General features: G+C 34.5%; 1 non-coding gene across 1 annotated transcript; it reads left to right on the top strand.

Annotated features, from left to right (window-relative positions):
• Positions 1–8465: 8465 nt before the first annotated feature.
• Positions 8466–8570, top strand: LOC113873949. The gene has a single exon (XR_003506014.1). It is a non-coding gene; the product is annotated as a small nucleolar RNA R71 (small nucleolar RNA).
• The last annotated feature ends 16658 nt before the right edge of the window (positions 8571–25228 follow it).

The following is a 25228-nucleotide window of genomic DNA, read 5'->3' as shown; positions in this document are numbered from 1 at the left end:
TGGATGCAAAATTACATGGAATATACACACAGAAAGGAAATTAGGAGCTCAATTCTCTACCATGGTTAAAATGGTGATAACTACTTAACATCATGTGAGGATAATTCACCTTGCAAGAAAAGATATTCAGCATGGCATGGAGAGAGAATTATTTACAAAAGTAGAGTGTGTTCATGAAATGAATGAAAATTGCAGTAAGAGTCTAGAATTGAAATTACAGAATTAAATTCAATGAACAAGAGAAAGAACAAAGAATTATTTTTGTATTTTGATGTATAATTGTGCAGGAAAAATGAGGTTAAGAGTATATGAAATAGAGGCAATGAACTTCACCCCTCTTTCATGAATGATAGTGCCTTAACTCATTGGGCAAAAAAATTTGATGCTCTTCTTGATGGAACTGAGGGCATTCTCTACACAAAGAGACAATAAATTCAGCACCAAAAGAACAAAATAACTCAAACTCAAATAATATATATAGATACAGCATAAAAGAGTTAAGTTGTTGTTCAGAGTAGAAGCAATAAAGGAAAATTAAAAGCAGAGAAAATAAATGGAAAAGTGTACTAATTATAGGGAAATTAGCAGAGAAAATATGTACAATGAAAGCGAAGGTTAAATAAATAACAGAAATAGAAATTTTAAGCTAAATTGCATCCTCATCAGAGTTGGATGAGAGGTCATCATCAGTTGCATCAGTGTCGGTGTCCTTATCATCTTTCTCCTCTGTTGCTGCTGCTGGGTCTGGTACTTGCTCCCCCTCTGAGCTGCTATCTTCCTCTTCCTCCTCCTCTTCTACTGTAGGTGTGAAAGGCGAAAGATCATTCTGAACAGCTGCTCTGAGATAAGGGGCTGAGAAAGTGGGGGCATAGTAGATCTATTCAGCAGTCATCCCCACCTTCTTCCCTATGTTGAGCAACATAGTCTCTGTGAGGGTCAGAGCAGCCTTCTGACCAGTATGTATAGCATCTTGTCGTAGAGTTATTTCCTTCAGCTGGTCCTTCATGTTGGAAGGGAAGCCTTTCTTTCCTACAGCTTGGGGAAACATCTCTGGGGCTGAGCTCTTCTTAGCTTTAAACAGCTCTTTCACCATAGCTGTGGTGATGCAGGGAGCTGCTCTAATTTTCTGCTGATATTCTCCAAAGTCAACTCTAGCATCCTGGTAGAGCATAGTGATGATGGAGGGAAAACCCATAGAATCCTTATTCCTAGCTAGGATCTCCATGATTGCATTGCTAATAACATTGCCAACAGGATAGGCATCCCTATCATGATAGAATAAACTAGCTCTGCTCTCTTCACTGCCAGGGTAGATGAATGCATGACTGGCATGAAGGAGCTCAAGATGAAGATGCTCCCGGCTTTGGCAGGTGGAAGGAGGTGCTTTGTAGTCAAATTCTTGGGCTGAAGCTTCATGTCAAATTCTCAGTTCTCTTCAGCCTTGCATATTGCTTGAAGGATTGGCTTGTAGTCCTTCTCCTCCAAGTAGCTAAAAGTAGTGTAATCCAGCTGTCCAGACCTCTTTTGAGGAAGAGGAATGTTGAGGATCCTCTAGATGTTGGCAGGGTTGAAGTCTATCACCTTGCCTCTTACTATGCAGTGCCTATAGGGGAAATCATCTCCCTTAACCCTGAAGGCATTGGCATAGAACTCCTGAGTGATGTCCTTCCACCCATGCCCAGCACATGTGGTGAACAAATCCCACCCCCTTTTCTGGATTTCCTGCTCAAATTGGGGGTAGGTCCCTTTTTGCAGGTCAAAATTCCTGTCTTTCACAATGTGTAGCCTTAGAATATTTGCATTGAAGAAACTCTCGTGAGCCAGGGACCTAAATCTGGGATCATGGGCAGGCTGAGGCCTGGAGGAAGAAGCAGCTGCTGTCTTGGCCCTGGGTGCGTTCTTTCTAGGAGTGTTTGCCATTAATCTGCACATAGAAAAAGGGATAAATGAGTGAAGTGCAGAATTAACCATGTAGCAAGAATTTCACACCATTTGGAAATGAAAGAGAAAAAATGCAAGCAATTTACAACACTGTTGCAGAAGAAAGTAGCTACTATGATAAATGAAAGTAGTTACTTTGGCAATAAAGTATGACAGAATGCAGAGGTAATGGAGTGGGCATAATTTCACAGCAAGTGTGCATGAATCAAAGAAAATTGAGGCAAATCAAAGTAGTTCTGCATACAAAAGTAACTGCTAGCTAGTTGATAATAACTACTCTGACAGTGAAAAAACAGATAGTTAGGCACATGCAGAGTGGTCACTATGAAGTGAATTATGCCAGTTTGTGCAATATTGAAATGATAAAAGTGGCCACTATGATTTCAGTGAAGCTTAGCAGCATGAAAATATCATGTAGACACGTAACACTTGCAAGTTCAAGCAACAAATTAGGTCCAGTGTAGAAGGAAATAGTTTTCAGCCCAAAGTGATTACTATGTGTTGCCAGGTAATTACTATGAGAGCAAAAACAATTTCAAAATGAAATCCGTAATTCATGTGTTTAAAATGCAGAAAAGCACATGTCATATATTGAATCATGGTCTGAAAAAGAGGTTCATTTGATAGTAGTTGAATGTAAAATTTAAACACAGAGTGCATTTGGATCCAACAAACTAATTACCAACTTCTGAATCAATCTGTGACATGTAATGTGCAGAGAACAGCTATGCATAGGATGAATTCAACTAGATAAGCTAAGGTAAAAAGCATGTGCAGCAATATGGGTCTAATTTCAAATTAAATTTCTAGAATTTAGAACAAGGAGTGAGTGAAAATGTAATTAGATGGTAGTGCAACGGAATCAGATCAGCAATGAGTGTATGAAATGAGCAGAACACAATATATTCACAGAGAGTGGTTACTATAAATGTTGATAGTGACTACTCCAGAGCAAAAACACTTCAAATTCACAGAGGTAAAATGCAAATTGATTTCTAATAATGAGAATTGGAATTTCAATGCATAGAAATCATATTCCAGACTAAAATGAACCTAGGGGAAACAGAATTTCAGCATTACATACAAAGTAATCACTACGAATTATGAAAGTAGCTACCCTAGGGTTCAAGCATGTCAATTTGCACACACAGAATCAAATTAATCACCCTACTAACTTAAAATCATATAATTATCCCTGCAGAAACTGATTCTATCCAATAATTTCCACTAAAATTGGTTCTAATAAAAAATCTCCAATTGAAAAAATGAAGAACCCTAACGCAAAGAGTGAGGAAGAGGAAATTACCTGGATTGGAGTTTAAATCAAGTGCAAAAGTGTAGGAAAGTGACGTTCAAATGCGAGGAATTAAATTCGAGGGAATGGGTGCTCAGGAAATTTGAAGAAGAGTGAAATTTTCTCAGAAATGAAGAGTGAGAGTGAACGTGAAAGGAGCCTTATTTATATGAAAATGTTGGGCATGGTTACTCTCAAGAATCATAGTAGACACACGCAAGGGGTTTAGCAAAAATGGGGTGCGCGTGGCTACTATGAACTTTCATAGTAATCAGTCTAGAGGCGCCTTTCTCAGTTATTTCAAAAGATTTTGCTATGAACTTTCATAGTAACTACGAGCATCAAATGTTCAAAAATGGTTTCTGGAGTAGTTACTATGAAAGTTCAAAGTGACCACTACAGAGGCACCCTTCATTTGTAATTTCCCAGAGTGCTGCGCGTGACTACTATGAACTTTCATAGTAGTTACGCGCAATCCAATGAATTTAAAAGCCTTCAAAGTGGTCACTATGAAAATTGAAAGTGAGAACTACAGAGAGTAAAGTCACATACCTTGGTGGAAAGTGACCACTATGGCTTGGGAAAGTGATTACCTTCATGGTAAACTTCAAAATTCTTTCTAAAGTGAATGCTTGGTACCATGGAAATGATTATTCCTCCCTCACTAATTGGACTTCCATGAATGTATGCATAAATTGAATCCAAATAAAGCAATTTTTCCTCTACAAAAATTATGAACAAATCATCAATTAAATAATGAGTCAAATGTTGAACAAAATGTTTATCCAGCATGAACTAAACAACATGACTAGTAACACAGCTCAAATAAAAGAATGCTTATTGAAATCAAAAGAGAACTAGAAAGTGCTATAAAAATTGTGAGTTGCCTCTCACAAAGTGCTTCTTTAACGTCACTAGCTTGACGTTTTGTGGAGCTCTCACTCCAAAATAACCAAAGAATCAAGAACAGCTGGAGGTTGTTCCAGGAAAACTTCCTCCACATTAGTCTCAAGTATAGGATTCCCATGGAAAGGCTTTAGGCGATGACCATTCACTTTAAAAACCTTGTTTGTGGATTCACTTTTTACCTCCACTACTCCATAGAGTCACAATGAAAGGTCTGATCCACCTAGATTTGAGTTTTCCAGGCATGAGCTTCAAACGGGAATTGAACAGCAAAACCTTTTGACCTATGAAAAACTCTTTCCTTGCTAATTTTTCATCATGAAAGGCCTTTGTTTTCTCCTTATAAATTATGGAGTTTTCATATGATTCAATGCGAAGTTCTTCTAATTCTTGCAAGTGCAATTTCCTTTGTTCTCCAGCTTTGTCTATGTCCATATTGTAGGCTCGCACTGCCCAATAAGCATGATGTTCTACTTTTATTGGGAGGTGGCAGGCTTTCCCATAGACAATTCTGTAAGGTGACATTCCCAAAGGAGCCTTGTATGCTGTTCTATGAAACCAAAGAGCATCCTCAAGACGCTTGCTCCAGTCTTTCCTATTTGCCTGAACAATCCTTTCCAAAATCTTCTTAATTTCTCTGTTGGAGAGCTCAGCCTGCCCATTGGTTTGGGGGTGATAAGGTTTAGATACTTTGTGCACTACTCCATACTTTCTCAGTAGAGTCTCAATGGTTCTATTGCAGAGTGGGTACCCTAGTCACTGATCAAAGCTAGAGGTACTCCAAACCTACAAAACAAATGAGTACGCACAAAATCTGCAACCACTCTTGAATCATTAGTTCTTGTGGGCTTAGCCTCTACCCACTTAGAGACATAGTCCACAGCAAGCAAAATATATAAGAAACCAAAGGAAGGAGTGAAAGGACCCCTGAAGTCTATACCCCAAACGTCGAATACATCATAGTCCTTTTGGGCCCAAGGTGGCCTCTTACAATAGATGCATGGCAGAATTGCAAAACTGATGCAGTTTCTTCCTCAAGAATGCACCTCCTAATCACTTGATCACTACATAACTTCCACAAATAGGGGTCATCCCAGAGGTAATGCTTGGCATCATTCTTGATCTTTTTCCTTTTACTCCTTGGTGCATTTGCTGGAAAAACTCCTGCAACTAAAAAGTTTACAATATCAGCAAACCAAGGCAACTTTGAAGTACACAACTCTAATAGTTGCTCATCAGGGAAATCATCTTTTAAAGGAGTGAGTTCAGGGACTCCCTCTATCTTGCTCAAATGATCTGGCACCAAATTTTGTGTTCCACTTCTATCCTTTATCTCTACATCAAATTCTTGAAGTAGAAGCATCCACCTTATTAGCCTTGGCTTTGAATCTATCTTTTTCAAAAGAAACTTAAGAGCAGAATGATCAGTAAATACCACAACTTTTGACCCTAGCAAGTATGGTCTAAATTTATCTAAAGCAAATACTATGGCCAATAGTTCCTTTTCAGTTGTGGTATAGTTACACTATGCAGGATCCAAAGTCTTAGATGCATAATAAATGACATGTGGATCCTTACCAAACCGCTGTGCTAAGACAGCATCCACAGCAAAATTGGATGCATCACACATGAGCTCAAATGGAAGTGACCAGTTTGGTGGCTAAATGATGGGGGTTGTGGTCAAGGCTGTCTTTAGGCAATCAAACGCCTCTTTGCACTTGGCTCCAAAATCAAAATCAATATCTTTCTGCAGTAACTTGTAGAGAGGAAGGGTAATCTTGGAAAAATCCTTGATAAAGCGCCTGTAGAAAACTGTATGGCCAAGAAATGCACGCACCTCTCGCACACAAGAGGGGTAAGAAAACTATGAAATGACATTAAGCTTAGCAGGATCTACCTCAATTTCCTTCTCAGATATTATATGACCTAAGACTACCCCCTGCCTAACCATAAAATGGCATTTCTCAAAGTTCAGAATAAGGTTAGTCTCTATACATCTTTGTAAAACTCTATCCAAGTTTCCTAAACATGCAGAAAATGATGACCCATATACAGTGCAGTCATCAATGAAGACTTCAATACAATGCTCAACCAAATCAGAAAATATGCTCAACATGCATCTTTGAAATGTACCGGGAGCATTGCAAAGCCCGAATGGCATTCTCCTATATGCAAATGTATCGAATGGGCATGTAAAAGTGGTCTTCTCCTGATCCTCAGGAGCTATGCATATTTGAAAATAACCAGAGAATCCATCTAGGAAGCAGTAGTGAGACTTACCTGCCAGGTGCTCCAGCATCTGATCAATGAAAGGTAGAGGAAAGTGGTCTTTTCTGGTCGCCTGGTTGAGCTTCCTATAATCAATGTAGACTCTCCAACTGTTCTGCACTCTAGTTGATAAGAGCTCATCCTTCTCAGTCTTTACCATTGTAATCCCTAACTTTTTGGGCACTACCTGCACTAGGCTCACCCATGTGCTATCTAATATCGGGTAGATGATGCCTGCCTGGAGTAGCTTGGTGATCTCCTTCTTCACCACCTCCAATATGATCGGATTTACCCTCCTCTCAGGTGAGTGCTTCATAGCATCTAGTATGTTGAAGCGAACCACACACTCTCCAAACTTCATAGTGAGAGTTCTAGCATGCACATCAATTTTGGTCCTAGCCGTCTTCAAGAATGGCCTCCCCAATATGATTGTTGCAGCTCCTTTTATTGGCTCTTCTTCTTGCATGTCGAAGATGTAGAAGTCAACAGGAAAGATCAAGTCATTCACTCTCACTAGAACATCCTTCACAAGGCTGGCTGGATTAGTGGTGCTCCTATTTGCTAGCTGGATGATGACACCTGTGGACTGCAATGGTCCAAGAGACAAAGATGTGAAGATAGATAAAGGCATAACATTAATAGATACACCTAAATCAAGCATGACATTATCTATCCTATTGTTGCCTATAATGCAGGGAATAGTAAACGTCCCTGGATCTTTGCATTTCTCAGGCATGGAAGTTTTCTGCTTCTCAAAGAGGGCTGATACATTCCTCCCTATGTTCACTCTTTCATTACCCTTTAGCCGCCTTCTATGAGTGCACAAGTCCTTAAGGAATTTGGCATACGTTGGGATTTTCTTGATAGCATCTAACAAGGGGATATTGACTTCAACCTTTCTGAAAGTATCCAAAATTTCTTTGTCAACCTCTTCTTGCTTCTAGGTTGAACCATTCTTTGAGGGAAAGGAATAGGAATAGACTTTTCTTCTTTGTCTACCACTTTTGGTTGACATGGTGTGGGCATAGGTACAGGATGCTTTTGGCTCTCAACCTCTCCTCCTTCATCTTCTACAACTAAAATGCAATTAGGATCCTTCTCTTTAGGCATTTCTGGCTCTTGCATCACCTTACCAGATCTCAAGGTAATGGCACTCACATTCTTTGGGTTTGTTACAGTTTGTGCAGGGAGATTGCCTAAACCTTGAGATTGAAGTTAATTCAGGGATGAAGCAAGTTGACCCATTTGATTCTCCAAGGTCTTAATACTTGCTTGAGTCTATTGTTGGAAAGCCTGACTTTGTTGCTGGAAATTGAGATTATTCATAGTGAGTTGCTTCACAAGGTCTTCCAAGAATGACTCACTCTTTTGAGGTGCAGGAGCTAGTGAAGAAGATGCTTGATGGTGCTGCTGAGATGAAGATGATGGATGGTGATGTTGCTGGGCTGAATATGGCTTGCTTTGTGGTTGGAAATGATTGTTGGTTGGTTGGCTAGAGCCTTGATGCTGTGCATTTCCTCCCCACCTTAAGTTAGGATGGTTCCTCCAACCGAGATTATATCTATTAGAAGATAAATCCCAGCTTTGTTGTTGCTGCAGTTGCTGAAAAGGAAATTTATTAGCAAAAATATTAGCAGCATAAACTTAAGGATTACCTTCCGAAGATTCAGTTTCTTGCAATGTGAGGCAACTATCAGTGAAGTAATCCGTAGATGAACAAATCCCACAAAGCATGGCTGGAATGAATGGAGGTGGAGGTGTATATGCAGCAGAATTCTTTTGGATGGATGCCAACTGTTTTACCATAGAAGCCAACTCATCTAGCTTATGCTCTAACTTGTGTGAATCTGAAGTTTGAATTTCATTAACACTCCTGGACATAATGGAGTTTTTCCTTGTAGCAAACTGTTGAGAGTTGGCTGCCATATTCTTAATGAGGTTTCTAGCGGCAGCAGGAGTCTTGTCAACTAGGGCTCCTCCGCTAGCTGCGTCGATCATGCTCCTATCCATTAGGTGTAAGCCCTTATAGAAGTATTGGATTAGAAGCTGGTCATTTATCTGATGATGGGGGCAGCTAGCACAAAGTCTCTTGAAATGCTCCCAATATTTATACAAACTTTCTCTCTCCAGCTGCCTAATACCACATATTTCCTTTCTTATTGAGGCAGCCCTTGAGGCAGGAAAATTTTTTCCAGGAACAATCTCTTGAGGGTGTCCCAACTTGTAATAGAGCCAGGTGGAAGATAATACAGCCAATCTTTAGCCAAATCCATACGAGAGAATGGAAAAGCCTTTAATTTCACATGCTTTTCAGGCACACCTTGTGGTCTCATTGTAGAGCAAATAATATGAAATTCCTTGAGGTGTTTATGTGAATCTTCACCTGCAAGACCATGAAATTTAGGCAAAAGATGGATTAGGCCAATTTTAAGAACAAAAAGGGCATCCACATTCGAGTATTAGATACACAAAGTCTGGTAAGTCACGTCTGGCGCGGCAAGCTCCTTAAGTGTCAGGTCATTTTCTGTCATTTCTAAAGGTTCAGAATTTAAAGAATGCAGACAAAAATATATGCAAGATGGAGAAGATGCTGAAGATAGTTCCTCAGTATATGCAGAGTTTTGTCTATTAAGGTTCTTAAGATTCCTATGGAATGTCCTATCAATTTCAGTACCTGGAGGATATAAATCTCCCGGATTTGATCTGGTCATTCATTAGGAATTAGCTATGGAAAATTGAAAAGAAGTAAACTAATGAAGCAGTAAAAAAAATGCAGAAAAATGCAGATGACAATTATCCAGAAAAACTAACATCTAAGTGCAGTAAAATAAAGCATTAACACAAACAGTAAAAAAAACAAAAAGAAATTGCAAACTATAGAACGAAAATATGCAACACACAAGCACAAATTCTGCAGAATTATGCAGAATTATGAAGTAAAAATAGAGTATAGTGCAGCAAACGAAAATGCAGTGTGGTAAACTAAATTACAGAAATCAGAATTCACAAAATGCAGAAAATAGCAATTGGTTGTACCCAAATGCAAGATATCTCTACTTACCTATGAAACTACAACTATACTAAAGTATTCACAATGCAAAAGTTAAAAGAGAATTCACTAAACATGCTGAAAATGAAAATGAAAACAGAGCAAATAACATGTTTATGAAAAATCAACACCAATGTTCCCCGGCAACGGCGCCAATTTGATGAACGAGCTTTCTCATGTTGTGTTTAAAAAATTTATCGCAAATATTCATCAAAATTTAAACAAATTAATGTAGTACTAGGGTTACCCTAGATTGTCTCCCGTGAACATTGGCTATTAATCTTCATTAAACATGTTGAAGACATTAATTGAACAAACAATTAAAATAGGGGTTTCGTGGTTTTAAATCAAAATAAAAAGCAACGAGCAAACAAGTTTAATTAATTCAAACAATAGAAAACAACAATCCTTAGTTCATCCACAAAGATTCTATCCTCATTCCACTCAAGATTTAACATTCATCCTCTCTCCCATGAACTAGGTTAATTTAACAAACGAAAATCAACATTATTGTCCTAACGAAAATACGCAATTTGGTAGGCTCTAATCTCTCATCCCAAAGTTACGCAACCTTAGAATTAAACCTAGGATTAAGCAATCCCTAGTTTAGAATCTCCTTAAAATGAATTAGGGTTAATTAAGCAATACTCCCTCATTCACCATTATTTCAATTCAAGAGACAAGGAAGAAGTAATTCATGAGAAGAAAGAAATTATATTATCATTAAAATCAAGGAACTCAAGAATCCGTGTGAACTTACTAAGGATTACACAAAATTTATCCCTCCATGGAAATGGGGGTCAAAAACGCAATTGGGAAATGCAGAAAACTCATTAACATTAATGTAAAAGCAAGAGAAAATGAGAAATTAAACCCTAGGTTGGACCCTTGGCTGTCACCCAAGGTTGCCCTAAGCTCTGGAAAATGTCCTAAATTTAGTAAAGAAGATGAAAGGTTCAAAAAGTGTAAGAACTCTCTACCCTAATTTGGTAAAAATCTATTTATACTAAAGCTGGCGCCTTCCAAAGTAATTACTTTTATTCTTTCATAGTAAACACGCGCAACATCAGTTGGGTTTTGCCTTTCTAGAGCATCACTGGGACATTTTGGACTCTCTAGAGTTGTCACTATGAACTTTGATAGTAACTACGCGCAGCACCTTTAATTCTGCATACTCTGAAGTAAGTACTATAAACTTTCATAGTAACCACGCGCAGGTTTAGTGGATTCTGGGCTACTGTAGTTGTCACTTTAAGCTTTGAAAGTGATCACTTTGGTCCCTTTGTTGGAAGTGGCTTGCTGTAGTTGTACTATCAATCTTGAAAGTAGTTACTTTCACCTCAAATTCCTCAAAATCCAATAATTCTTCAAAATAAGCTTGGGGATTCCTGCCACATTATTCAAATGATCAAAACATGTAAAATAAACTGTATAAATCAATGTAAATTAACCAAAAACTAAGAAACCTATATTATTTAGCCTAATTGGAATATTCATCTTATTTACACTATCTAAGTCTATTCTTTTCTATAAAAAGTAATAAATGATGTATAAAAATTTAGTAAAATGTGGATTCATCAGCCACCCTAGACTCTACAAAAGTATCCTAAAAATATAAAGGAAAAGGTTCTGCAAAAAGTTCCTAACCTTAAATGGTAAAAATCTATTTATAGTAAACTTGACATCCTTTATAGTAACTACTATCGTTTACAATAGTAGCTACTATCAGTGCTGTCCTGACTAGAGTAACTACTATTGCAAATGATAGTAGTTACTATGAAGGATGTCAAGTTTATACAATAGTAGCTACTATCAGTGTTGTCCTGACTGGAGTAACTACTATTGCAAATGATAGTAGTTATGCGCAGCTTGCAGAATTTTCCTTCTTCTCTGTAGTGGCCACTATTGCAAGTGATTGGCATAGCTATTATGTTAATCAAAGTGGCTACGCACAGGCTTGTTGTGTTATGGGCTCCTTGTAGTGTCCACTATCATTTCTGAAAGTGGTCACTTTGGTCTGCCCTCTAGATCTGACTTGTTGTAATGGTCACTATCACTTCTGAAAAAGATCACTTTCACCTCAAATTTTCTCTAAGGCTAAAAATCCATGGAATAAGTCTAGAAATTCCTGCACAATTATTCAAATGATCAAAATTGCAAATTATATCTATGTAAATAAGTACAAATTAACCAAAAATTAAGAAACCTATGATATTTGACCTAAATGAGATTTTCATCTTATTTACACTTTCTAAGTCAACTTTTTCTATTAAAGAACATTAAAAAGGCTAGTAAAAATTTAATAAAATATGGATTCATCAGTATCATGACATTAAGAGTTACCTAAAGAGTTAAGAATACCCATTAAATGTTGCTGATAATGACAAAAGAACACTAAGGAGATTAGCAATGAGTTTCTTTTTTAATAGAAATGTGCTCTATAAAAGGAATCAGGATATGGTGCTTCTCAGATGTGTGGATGCTTCAGAAGCAGGAAAGACCATGGAATATATTCATGAAGGTTCATTTGGAACTCATGCCAATGAACATGCCATGGCAAGGAAAATTCTAAGGGTTGGATATTACTAGTTGATAATAGAGGTTGATTGCTTTCATTATGTGAATACATGTCATAAATGCCAAACATATATTGATAATATTAATCTCCCCTTAACAACTTTAAACATCTTGTCATCACCTTGGCCTTTCTCAATGTGGGGAATAGATTTTATTGGACCTATTGAACCTAAAATTCTAATGGTCACTGCTTCATTATTGTTGTCATTCACTATTTCACAAAATGGGTTGGGGCTGCCTTAAATGCTAATGTGACTCAAAATGTGGTGATGAAGTTCATCAAAAGAGACTTGATTTGTCAGTATGGCCTTACAAGAAAGTTGATAACAGACAATAGCACTAATTTGAATAATAAAATGATGAAAGAATTGTGTGACAACTTCAAAATTCAACATCATAATTCCTCTCCCTATCACCCAAAGATGAATGGAGCAGTCGAAGCAGCCAATAAAAATATTAAGAAGATCATTCAAAAAAATAGTGGTGACATACAGAGATTGGCATGAAATGTTGTCATTTGCCTTGCATAGATATCGAACTTCAGTTTGTACCTCGACTGAGGCAACCCCCCATACTCTTTGGTATATGAAATGGAAGTAGTACTTCCTATTGAGATTGAAATTCCCTCCTTAAAAGTATTAATGGAGACAAAATTGGAGAAGGCAGAATGGATTCAGTCTCATTTTAATCAATTGAATTTGATTGAAGGAAAATAGTTGAACATATTATGTTAGGTTAGCTATACTAAAGAAGGATGAAGAAGGATTTTAACAAAAAGGTTCGTCCATGAGAATTACATGAGGAAACATGGCGCTAAAAAAATTTTACTGACACATAAAGATTATCACGACAAGTGGTCTCCAAATTATGAAAGACCCTACTTGGTGAAAAAGGCTTTTTCAGAAGAGCTTTAATCCTCACAAACATGGATGGAGAAGATCTTTCAAACCTATAAGTTGGGATGCTGTCAAAAAATACTATGCACAAAAAAATTAATAAAAAAAGAAAAAAGAAAATAGCTCGGTAGGTTAAAAACCTGAAAGGGCAACCTAGGTAAAAGTTAGAGCGACTTGGTGAGTCAAAAACTCGAAAGAGCGGCTCAAGCAAAAATTAAGGTAAAAAAAATTCTACATTGAACTAAAAACTTACAAAGACAGTTCAGGAGAAAGGTGGCAAGACTTTAGTCGCAAGAAAGTGCCTCCAATTGGGGCAATATGATGGACTACAACATTAAACTGGGGTAGTTTTGAGTGGTTCAAGTTGAATCGAGTCAGAGATAAGTCCAAAACATCATACTAGCGCAATTCTATTTGGAGCTTTTGTTAATGGGTGGTCAATTTATATGAAACACTAGCAATGTCCATTTGGAAGGCGTCACTTAAGCAGCATAATACTTCACTATTTTTGTAGTCATTCTGATCTTCAGTTTGATGTATTTGTTTTTTCCATTACTCATGTCGTAAGTCTTCTTTATAAATTAACCTTGTTTTCTTTATTACAGTGATCTCGTTCTTCTAAAAATACTTGCCTTGGATTTTGTCACCTTTCGTTCACTTCGTTAATTTGTTTACTCAAACTTTTCAATTGCATTAACCAACAATTCTATTGTCATTTTAATAATTATATACTAAAAAAAAGTATGTAAATTGTTAAAAGGGTAATAAGAAAATATAATTACAATAATAGGCTCTAAAAATCCACATGATAAGTCTAATGAATTTTCTAATAAGTTCAGTGTGATAGAAGAAGTTGTCTCCTCATGAAAACTTAAAAATAAATAGTAGCCCAATTTGATTGATGCTTCACTCAGCTCAAATTTCATGAAAGAATTGATGTAGATTGAAGAGTTTACTCATTCATGAACCTTGAGGTGCATGTTCTGATAAGGATGAAAATTTAGAATCCCTGAACAAACAAAATAGAGAGACTATTTTGATTTAATAAGTTTCATCACAATATTTGACTTTATCATGCAATAACTTCATTCCAAGTATTAACATTCATTCAATTTGTGCAATCACATCATTACAATAGCATGTATGTATTTATTTTTATCTATTGTCACTATTTGAAGTTTAGTTTAAATTCATTATCTGCCTTCTTACCTTTATGTTCAGTCCAAGCCTAGGATCTGACTGGGTACTTTACCTTTCACCAAAATTTGAAAACTGATTAATCTCTTTACTTTTTTGTCTTACTCTTACTGTTAGGTCTTGAACCTAGTCATCTTTACCTTTCTTTTCAAAATCGTTTTTCACTTTTCGGTCAAAATCTAGAACATGACTGACACCTATTACCTTTCTATCAAAATCCAGAACTTGACTAGTACCTTTTACCTTTTTATCAAAATATAGAACCTAACTGGGACTACTAGAAAATCTGCAAATATAAACGGATTTTTTTTTATTATTATAGACAAATTTTAGCATTACAGACAGATTTATAGACGGTTATAGTCCGTCAGTAATATGCGCGTCGGTAAATAATTACAGACAGATTTTTAAATCTGTCTGTAAATTACAGATAGAAAAATCTGTCTATAATTTACAGACGGAAAAATATGTTTGTCCTTATAGACAGAAAAATCTGTCTGTAATTTATTTATGAAATTTTTTAAAAATTGTTTCATTTTTTTATAAACATAATTATTCCTCCCTGTTCCTAATTATCACAATTTATAAACATAATAAAAACTATAAAATTATATATTTAAATCAGAAATTATTTATAAAATGTAAAATTAAAATGTCATTACAAATGAAGAAGTAAACATTTTAAAAAATAATACCAAAAATTAAATAACATTGTATATCACTAATAATCGGTGTGATCATCTTCCGAAAAAGTATCGTCATTAGTAGAGGAGGAGTCAAAGGAGGAATGACACATGGAGCTAAAGATTGGTGGTGTTGGAGCTGGTGGAGAAGGAGGAAGAGGTGTAGAGGTGCTTGCTCTCATGACCTCAAAGTATGCATGCATCTGCTGCATCTGTTACTACACCTCCTTTTACATCCTCGATGCCACCTTCTTCTTTATCTTCTTCTCCATTTTCTTCACCCACTTCTTCTTCCATGCACTTTCCTTGGTCTTTCACATCTCCTCATTTTGCTTCTGCATTTCTTCATTCAAGGCATGGACCTGAGTGCGGACCATGTCTTCCACTTCCTCAGGTACAAGAGAAGGGGCATCTCTGGTAATAGATGTAGGGGACATGGAGTCTACAAAGCGGCTCCCCATGCCATAAATGCAGCCTTTATAAAGGTCACCCACCGTCTCTGACCATATAGTATCCTTACATTTGTTTACACGTACTTAATATAAAAATCTAAATTTTCTTTACACATAATCTATATATTATGTAACAATCTATTAATCAATGCATCAAAACATACATATTACAATCCTAAAACATTTTAGAGCACATCCCCTTATAACTCCACAAGATGCATATTTAACAAACTCTGCAAACACAAAGAATCCCACAGCACACAATAACCAGGTTCGAAGAAGGACCTTTATACCCTTCCCCCCAGTCATACAATCTCCAATCCTTATAACTCTATCTTAGAAATTTTAAGTCTCTAAAATACATCAAAAATAAAAAAACTAAACCGATTAAAAGTTGGAGTATCGTACTAGGAACACAATGATGCAAATTATCTTTCAAAAGGATACTCCAATCACTCGCAAAGGCCAAAAAACTGAACTCTTAGAGAAAGAGACAGAGAGAGGCGAGAGAGAAAGAGAGATTTATGAAAAATGAGGAAGGGGGAGGCGCGATTTTATGGGTTTCAAACATTACAGACGGGAAATTTGTCTATAAATAGTTTAATAAAATGGTGCATTTTAAAGGTTCATTTATAGACGGGTTTTTCCATCTGTAAATTCATCAAGTCTATTTACCGACAAAAAAATCTGTCTGTAAATAGCCACATGAAAAATCACTTAAAAGGGGTAATATTTACAGACAGAAAAATCTGTCTGTAACTCCTGCTCCCAATTTCCCTCCAATTTTTAAATTACAGATGGAAAAATTCGTCTGTAATTCCTGTCTATATAGTTTCGTGCCTAAGTCCAATTTGACTAACATCTTTACACTTGCAACTTTTGTTTTCAGCCTAAGTCCAATATCTACCTGTTATAACACCCTATTTTTGTTATTTATTAATTTTGCATTGTATGATAATTGTTAATGCATGTTATTTGAAATTATGAGCTTTAGCTGTGTGAGTTGCAACCCTTTTGCTGTAGCAAGAAATGGATAAGGATAACCTAATAGCATTATTGCTATAGCAAGATTTCTTCTACTATAGCGAGGAGCTCTCACTGTAGCTAAAATGACAGACAGCAAAGGAAAAAAGATGTATGATTTTTTAGCTGCAGCGAGAGAAGGGCTCGCTTTTGCAAGAAGCTCTCGCTATAGCGAGAATGTCGCAAGTTGAGGGATATTTAACGGTTTTGAGGTTAAGAAACTTGAATTATAATCCAAGTTAAGACCCCTCTCTATTTTCTCTAACCTTTCTCCTCTTTTTACTTAAAAAACTCTTGATAAATCCCAATCTTTCTCCGATCCAAGCTTGAGAGTCCACTCCTTTTGCTATTTGGTAAGTTCTTGAAGCTTGGTTCTCTATTTCCTTAGTTATTTTCTTATTTCTCACCTCTAGAAAGGATCTCTTGTGATATTTAGGAAGAACTCAACTTTTTAAGTAAGATCTCTTACAAACCCTTTTCTAAACCTCCATTTCAAGGGTAAGGAGAGCTCTGTCTCATTACTGAAAACTTGTTGTATATATATTCATAAAAATTTTATGGTGTTATATGTGATTGTTGTGTTGGATGGAAATATATTTTATGTGCCTTGATGATCTAAATGATATATGTTATGAGCATGTATGTATGTATGTTGTGGGCTGAGTCTAGAAGTGACCAACTTCCAGCAATGATTGCTTGATAGAGGGAATAGTTAATGAACTTGAAGAAAATAGAAAGAGAAAAGAATGAATAACATGTTAGTATAAAAATAATGAGTTCAAACTATAATGACTAATGAAAGTAGTATAGCTATAATGAAAAACGTAGAAATAAGAAAGGAAATATGAAAACAGAAATGGAGACAATTTGAGAAATCTTGGAAAAATAAAGGTGGTGATTGCTCCTCTTGATTTGCGCATAACAACTGAAAGTAAGAGCACCATAAGCCTCACACTCATTTTCTGACTTAAACTCTTGACCATGTTTTTGCTAAAAAGGGCTGGGTCAGCACACGTGGTATCCATGTAACTACAGTTATCCAGCAATTATCTATGCTGAGAAAGACCTCAAGAGATCCTAAAGGTAGTGAAAGTGTGAAATGAGAACTTTAAGAATTAATAAAAAGGGAATGTGATGAATTGAATAATTTGATAATTGTTGTATGAATATGGATATGATTGTATTGTGTGATTGATTAATGTATTATTCTCGCTTGTATTATTTGACTTAAATGTGAATTCATGTTTGGTAATGAGAATAGAGGCTCATCCTTACAAAGAAAACTTTTTAGGGAACTAGGATGACAGCGTCCCAAGAGAGGATTAGATTAATGGATAGCTCAATGCAATGTAAGTTAAATTATGTTGGCTGTAAATGTTGATGACATACCTCATAATATTATTATATTGGAAATAGAACTATATTATAGTGTGCCTTTAGATTTCCCTATAAACAATAGGATCCACTATACCCTATGTATATATATATTTATAGAGGTACGATTAGGAGTTCGAAAGCTGTTACCTACCTATGCACGTATCATGACCATGACTTTCTTGGGAGACCGACCTGGGACCTTTGAGTGAGTTTCAAATGCAAAAATTGTTGCAGATTCTGAAGATCTCTATCTCGGATCAAACGATAATCTCGATTCCAAAGACCTTGCAGAGATAGAGAGATGGCATGGTGATGACTAGTATCATCTTCAGTCTTTTTGGTTAATAGACTGCTCATTAAGACTTATTATATTTTGTATCTTATAAATGTCGTAGATGAGTCCTAATGTATTTTGAAGTTATATTTTGCAAGTGTTAATTTCTTGTAAATTATGAGAACAATATATATTAATGTTATTCCAACATTCCCCTTAAATTTGATTAATTCCCATTATTTCTTCATTTAAATTTTTATGAGTAAAGTAAAGTAAATGGAACATTTTTTTATTTCCACACGTGGTATTCAGCTCATAAACGAATTTAATTTAATTTTTTTCCTTCTTCACTCTAAACTTTATTTTCTTATTGTATTAAATAAAATCAGGATGCTACAGTGGCAAAAATTGTTTTTAGTCAAAGTTCAATGTTTCCTCACAATTTTTATTATTATTTGTTTTAACATAAACCACCACAAATCATGGCTCCTTTGATAGTTTTTCTGTAGCATTCATGCTATAATTCGAATAATTTCCTTTAATAATATATAATATTTTGAAATAAATTTGATAAAATTTGTAAAGGATTTAAATTTAAATATTTTTAAAAATTGTACAAATATATAAATATATTTGATAAGGATCAACAAGTTTTAAAACTTTTCCTGTATAAAAGTCTTATTCATTGTGAAGTAAAGATTTATTTTAAAAATAAAAATATGTTTTCTTAACTTAAATTTAAAACAAGAATGAAGACAAAAATTTCACATTATATATATATATATATATATATATATATATATTTCAAGTTCATGATACAAACAATCTATTTTTCAATAATATAAATTTCAAACTAAGATTAGGTATGAATTAAAATTCAGAGTTAACTATTAAATATTGTACATAAATCTTAAATCATCATTTATAGTAGGGTTCGTTAAAATATCACAAGTTCTAAATGGAAACTCAATTAATATACATTCCTCAAAATAACAAATCCTAACAGAATAGTTGTTTCCCTATACAATCCATGACGAGTATGATCCTAGAACAGATCAACCTTTTGTACGTCCTCATTTTCATTACTTGAAAAATATTAGTAAGGGTAAGTATCCTCCGCCCCAATAACTTTCATTTAATTAAAATATTTCAAATAATATATATATATATATATATATATATTATCTCATAGAACATGCATCACAATGGAAATGATTCATAAAACAATTCTAATTCAACAAAGAACATTCACACACACCATTTATTACTTAATCAAATACATTCATTTCTCCTTTATTCAATATAATTAGTTTCTCACTTAATCAATATAATCATTCAACATCTAAGCTCATGCCACTTTGTTCATTTCAATTTTGTATCATTCACCAAATAAGAGTACTCTAGATACTCACGGCCCCCTAAATCAGTGCTGGTATACTTTCTTAGTTACGATGGACATATGCCAGCATGGATAGTTGTTGTCCGCCATCACACACAAATCCAATGTGTGCTTTATTAGACATTCATAGCAAAGGTATAATCAGGAAATTAGTCAGGAAATGAGTGTGAGGCCTATGAATGCCTTCGCTATCAATCGTGTACACATAAGCTATTAGCATTCATCACCCTCATTTTCTCGAGACTTCCCAAATTGCCTCTGAACTCTATACTAGTGTATCTCTAAACTATTCATACAGTAATTCAACAATGGCGCACCAAATCTTACTACTTATATCAATCAATATTATTCTAATACCAAAACATGTAAATCAAAGTTAGGGTTTGACATCAACTCTCCTTACCTAAAAATGGGTCCCTCACAACTAAAGGGATATAAGTTAGTGTCTCCAAGACCAAGATCTCCTTAGGATTCAGAGGGAAGTGCAATGTTTTGAAGGAGATGTTGTCCAAAGACCAAGTTTCTCCTATATATAATGAAGTAGAGTACTTTTAAGAAAGAAGAAAACAGAGAAAGAGAAGTGAGATTGAAAGATTGATTTTTAAGGAACTTACTCAAGATCGAGAGGAAAGGAAATCTGAGCTCGGATTTGAGGGTAGTTTGGAGTTTAAGAAGGGTTTTCTTTGAGGAAGGGAAGTAGGAGAACAAAGGAAGAAGTGAATGAGAGGTTCCTTGGCTCAAAAAACAAGTTTTAGAGTGAAAATCCCTTAAATACCCTTTAAAACTCGCGAATTCCCGCTTGAGCGAGACCATTTTTGCTTGAGCGAGAAAACTAGATAAAAATTGCTAGTTTTCTTCTTATATTTTTGGTCGAGTGAGACTATTTTCCCTTAAGCGAAAACATGGCAAAGAACTACCCATTTTTGTCACAAATTTTCGCTTGAGCAAGAATATAGTTAAGAAAATCTTATCCATTCTCGCTTGAGTGAAAAAGTTTCGCTTGAGCTAAAAGGAGTATTCTCTTAAGCCAAAAAAAATTATTCTTTTTTTTAAAGAATTTTTTTCTTTTTTTCTTTTTAGAAATTCTTCCATTTTGAAAATAAGAAAAATGCAATTAAAAATTAGGGTGTAACACTTTCATGTTATCTTTCTCATAGTTCAGTGTTCTCTATGCTTTTTTTTTTCATTCCTTGTCAATTTCAAACAAAATTTGATTCACTTTTTTACTCAATTCTTACAAACTTCAATATGAAAATATCTCTATTTGATATAAATTGAGTAAAGAGGGATAACTGTGAATACCAATTTTTGTAAATAATAATAATAATAATTCTCAAACTTTCTTACTGTTATAGTTTGTCTTATTTTATAAAAATATAAAAGAAACAATTTTGTTTTAAGAGAAATAAAAATTGGTCTTTGCAGATTTGGAAAAATATATTTGATTTGAAAGATAGAAAACTTGACATTACAGAGGTAACCCAAAAAAAATTAGAACCAACTTTAAGCATAAAAAGAAATTGGAGTAGAAATTTGGTTTTTTCTAATCCTAAAAGGCATAAACAACAAAAGAACAAGGGCGACGTAAACGGGGAATCAGAAAGAAGGAGCAGAAAAAAGGGGGGTTTAAAAAGAAAAGAAGGAAGAACTAGAGGGGAGGAAAAATTTTTAAAAGGGAAAAAAATAGGTAAGAACCGAGGAGAAAGAGGGAGAGACTTAGGAGCTTCACAAGCGGAGATAAAAACAATATGCACAAAAAATAGAGATAGAAAGAGGGATAAAATATATAAAGAGAATCTCCAAAGCATAAAAATCTTTGGGAGAGGTTAAATCACCCTGACAACATTAAGGTGTGATTGTTCTAGCTTATGTTGTACAACATTTATCATAGCTCTTTTGAGTATAAGCATTTTTTTTCACTCCTAAAATAAGGTGTGATTGCTCTAAAATAAGGTGTTTCTGGGCGCTCAGTCTCGCTTGAGCAAGATCCCTTGCACCAACTTATTCTAAAAACTCTTCATAATTCACTCCTAAACATATCCTAATATTATTTAACATCAAATAAAACATCATTTTCTGAATAATGAAAAAGAGAGTGTTATGATGCTTTCTTACTTATTAACTATGCTTAATTAATGAAAGACGTTTACCACCCTATATTTCCCTTATATTTTTGAAATTACCTTTGTCTTCCACACTCCCAATGTATCTCTGTAACTATCTATACATGTTATTATTACCTTTCATTATATAACACAACTTTGATCTTCTTCCTTTCTCATCATAATAAAATTTTACCCTTTTTATTTTCTCATCATAAAATTATGTAATCATGTTGAAGGTCAAACATATCCAAATTCAATTCAAAACACATATTTTCAACACATATATTTCATTATTCAAAGAACAACCAAGTATACATCAATCTATTCATTACTTTAAACAAACAACTAGAATCTCAAGTACTTAGAAATCATTTCTAAAATAAAAGAGAGTACATCATCATACAAATGAATATATATATATATATATATATATATATATACATATATATGATTTCATTGATGGGATAGAGCTCTCTTTACCTTAATAAGAAGATCTGTTAGAAAGTTTGAGGAAGATATTGTCCAAAAGATTAATCTCTTCCTATACATTACAAAGTAGAGCATGTAACATGTTGATGAGTGAATTTCGAGGGTGAAATTCCTAAAAGGGTGGAAGAGTTGTAACACCCTAATTTTAATTTGCATTTTCTTGTTTTCAAAATAGAAGAATCTCTAAAAAAAGATTCTTTTTAGCTTAAGCAAAAATGGATAAGAATTTCTCATCTATTTTCACTCAAGCAAGAAATGTGTCATTCATGCAAAAATGGGTAGCTCTCTAGTAGACTTTCATTCAAATGAAAAACCTCTCGCTCAAGTCAACCTATAAGCAAAAGAGTAACAAATTTTGTTTGGTTTTCTTGCTCAAGTAAAAATACCCTCACTAAAGTGAGAATCCTTAAGAAAAAGGGTATTTAAGTGATTCTAGCACTTCAAAAAACATGAATTAGGCTTCGTCTATGAGACACAAAGCTATAAATATTCTTTTTAAGCTTTCCAAGGATACTCTGATCATCTCAATCTAACCTCTATAGCAAAAGTTATGCTTGGACAATAAAGAAAGGACAAAATGAGAACAAAATTAGAAAATAATGAAAGTTTTTGTATTTTAATGTCCAAAGTTTATTAATTTCTTATCATCAATAAAATCTATAATTAAAACCAAAACTATGATTAACAAGAGTTGAAATGACCACTAAAATATTATCAAAATATGTGATATGAAAACCCTTATTTTGTTATTATTATTATTGCAATTTAAGAGAGTTTAAGGTGTGTGAGCTGCAGGATTTCTCGCTGTAGCAAGAGAAATCATCCAAAAACAAGCTCTTTAGAGCCTGTCACGACTCCTTTTTGTAAGGAATCGAGAACATTATTTCTACGTTACTTACTTATTTGAGATAAATAAATAACAAAAAATATAAGTATAAAATTCACTTTTCATTCAAAATAAATAGAATTCCTTATGACAAATATCCAACAGAACAACATAATATTATATTTAGTTCATAATACTCAAAATACACAAAATTTTTTACTACATCACTCTCTCTATATGAGGTTTAAAATATAAGGAAAAAAGACTTTAATGCAAAATTACTCAACTCCAGCTTCTAACATTTCTCCACTGGCCCCTTAGTCTATGAAGTAGATGCAACACCTGCCACATCTGGTCAGGTACCATCGTAGACAAAAATGCAAGGGTGAGCTTACAAAAATAAAATAAAATCATATATATAGAGCAAAATATTACTCACAGCAACAACCCCATGCATTTCTAGCCCATCTAATGCATAACATGAAAAGGGTTTCCACCTGGTTTCACAGCCTAAGTAATCCAAAAGGAATCAAGCCGGTCCGAGAGTGACCCATTCCGGTATCTGGATTCAGATAGCACAGTTCAGTATGCTCTATTGTTACACGTCTACTCACCTAAACGTGTAACTCGGCTCTATAATGATACAAGACATATATCTCAGCATGATACAGTACAGCTAAAATCATTTCAACAGCTTAGCTAGGACAAGTTTATAATAAATCAGTCAAATCTCAGTATTATTAAATCAATTATCAACAGTTACAGAGTAGAAAAAAAATAACTTTCAAGTATTAGATCCTTTATATCTCAGCTTTTATCAAAGAGATCTAACAAAACTAACTCAAATATTTCTTTAATAGCATATCAAACTGTTTAAAACATAGTTCATAGGATAAAATAAGCTCCCCTTACCTTAGAACGGTGATTCACATAAGATCTACTGAATATTACTTATTTTAACGCAAGATTCACTGAAGATTTGACTTTAGAATAGAGTCTCTCTTGAGAACACCATGAACTTCTATGAGAAAGAGAAGAAGAGAAACAAATGGTGAATCTAACTTCAAACTTAGAGAAACTTACTTTAAATCCCTTAGAATAGATGCAGAATCACAGATCTGAAGAGAAATCTAAGTTTAAGAGAGTTTAATATGAGAGAAAATGGTGGTATATGGCCTTGGAACCTTTGAGAACCTTTGAGAAGTGTAAAGCAATGAAAATTTCGTGAAACCCCTATTTATAGGAAAAAATTTTAAAATTTACTATTCATGCTGAAAGTTACTATTCACACTGGAAGTTACTGTTCACCCTTAAAACAGATGCAGAATCACAGATCTAGAGAGAAATCTAAGTTTAGGAGAGTTTAGTATGAGAGAAAATAGTGGTATATAGCCTTGGAACCTTTGAGAACCTTTGAGAAGTGTAAAGCAATGAAAATTTCATAAAACCCCTATTTATAGGAAAAAATTTTTAAATTTACTATTCATGTCGAAAGTTACTGTTCACACTAGAAGTTACTATTCATTGACTTACTGTTCACACCGGAATCATTATTCGTCGACAATGTTCCTTTTTTTTTTTTTTTCAAAACTTCATCTAAATCTATTTCAATACTAAAAAACCATTCAATTAACTTTTAGTGAGTATAAAATATTATAGACTTTTTCAATAATATATTATAAGCCTGACAAAGCCCTCTTGTTGTAGTGAGAGAGTCTCGTCATAGCAAGAAGTGAATAAGGATGACCCAACAACATTCTCGCTATAACTAGAATTTCTCGTCGTAGCGATGATCTGTCTTTGTAGCTAGAATGACAAACAACAAAGGTAGAATATTATCTAGTTTTCCGTTATAGCGAGAGCTGCTTACTGTAAAGAAATCTTCATTTTAGAACCAAATAACCTTCCCATTCTATTCTCTCTGTTCTCTCACTCTTCCTTCTCAGAGAAAACTCTCCGATACCCCAAACTTCTTCCAAATCTGAGTTTGAACATCTATTCCATTCAGATTCAAGTAAGTTTCTCAGAGTTTAGTTCTTCAAACTGCGTTTTATTTCTCTTCTTATAAGTACTTTCCTTTGTGATATCAAGGAAAAATCTTGGTCCTTGGGTGGTATCCTCAATTATGACCTTGTGTTTCCTCTAGATCTCGTGAAGAACATAGTCTTAGAAACCTGTTTTCAGGTAAGGGGAGTTATCCCGAACTCTAAGTCTTCTTTATGTAATTTAACTTAGAAAACTCAACTACTTGATTCTAAATAGCAAAGTTACAAGATTTCCTTGAATCATAGTTTAAAAAGGGATTTTGGGAAAGAAAACCTCGTTTTAAACCCTGACTCCAGTATTCTCGTTTTGGGTAATAGAACCCCATTAATTATTAAGACTCTAGTACTAAGAATGAAATTTTGGGCATGAGAAACCAATAACTTATTTAAGAAACTTTCTAGACAAAATTTTATAGTAAAGATTATG

Source organism: Abrus precatorius, unplaced genomic scaffold (genome assembly GCF_003935025.1).
Source record: "Abrus precatorius isolate BTA unplaced genomic scaffold, Abrus_2018 Scaffold7, whole genome shotgun sequence".
In the NCBI taxonomy this organism is placed as follows: domain Eukaryota; kingdom Viridiplantae; phylum Streptophyta; class Magnoliopsida; order Fabales; family Fabaceae; genus Abrus; species Abrus precatorius.
Note: the sequence above shows the minus strand (reverse complement) of the source record. Positions and strands in the feature narration are given on the sequence as shown.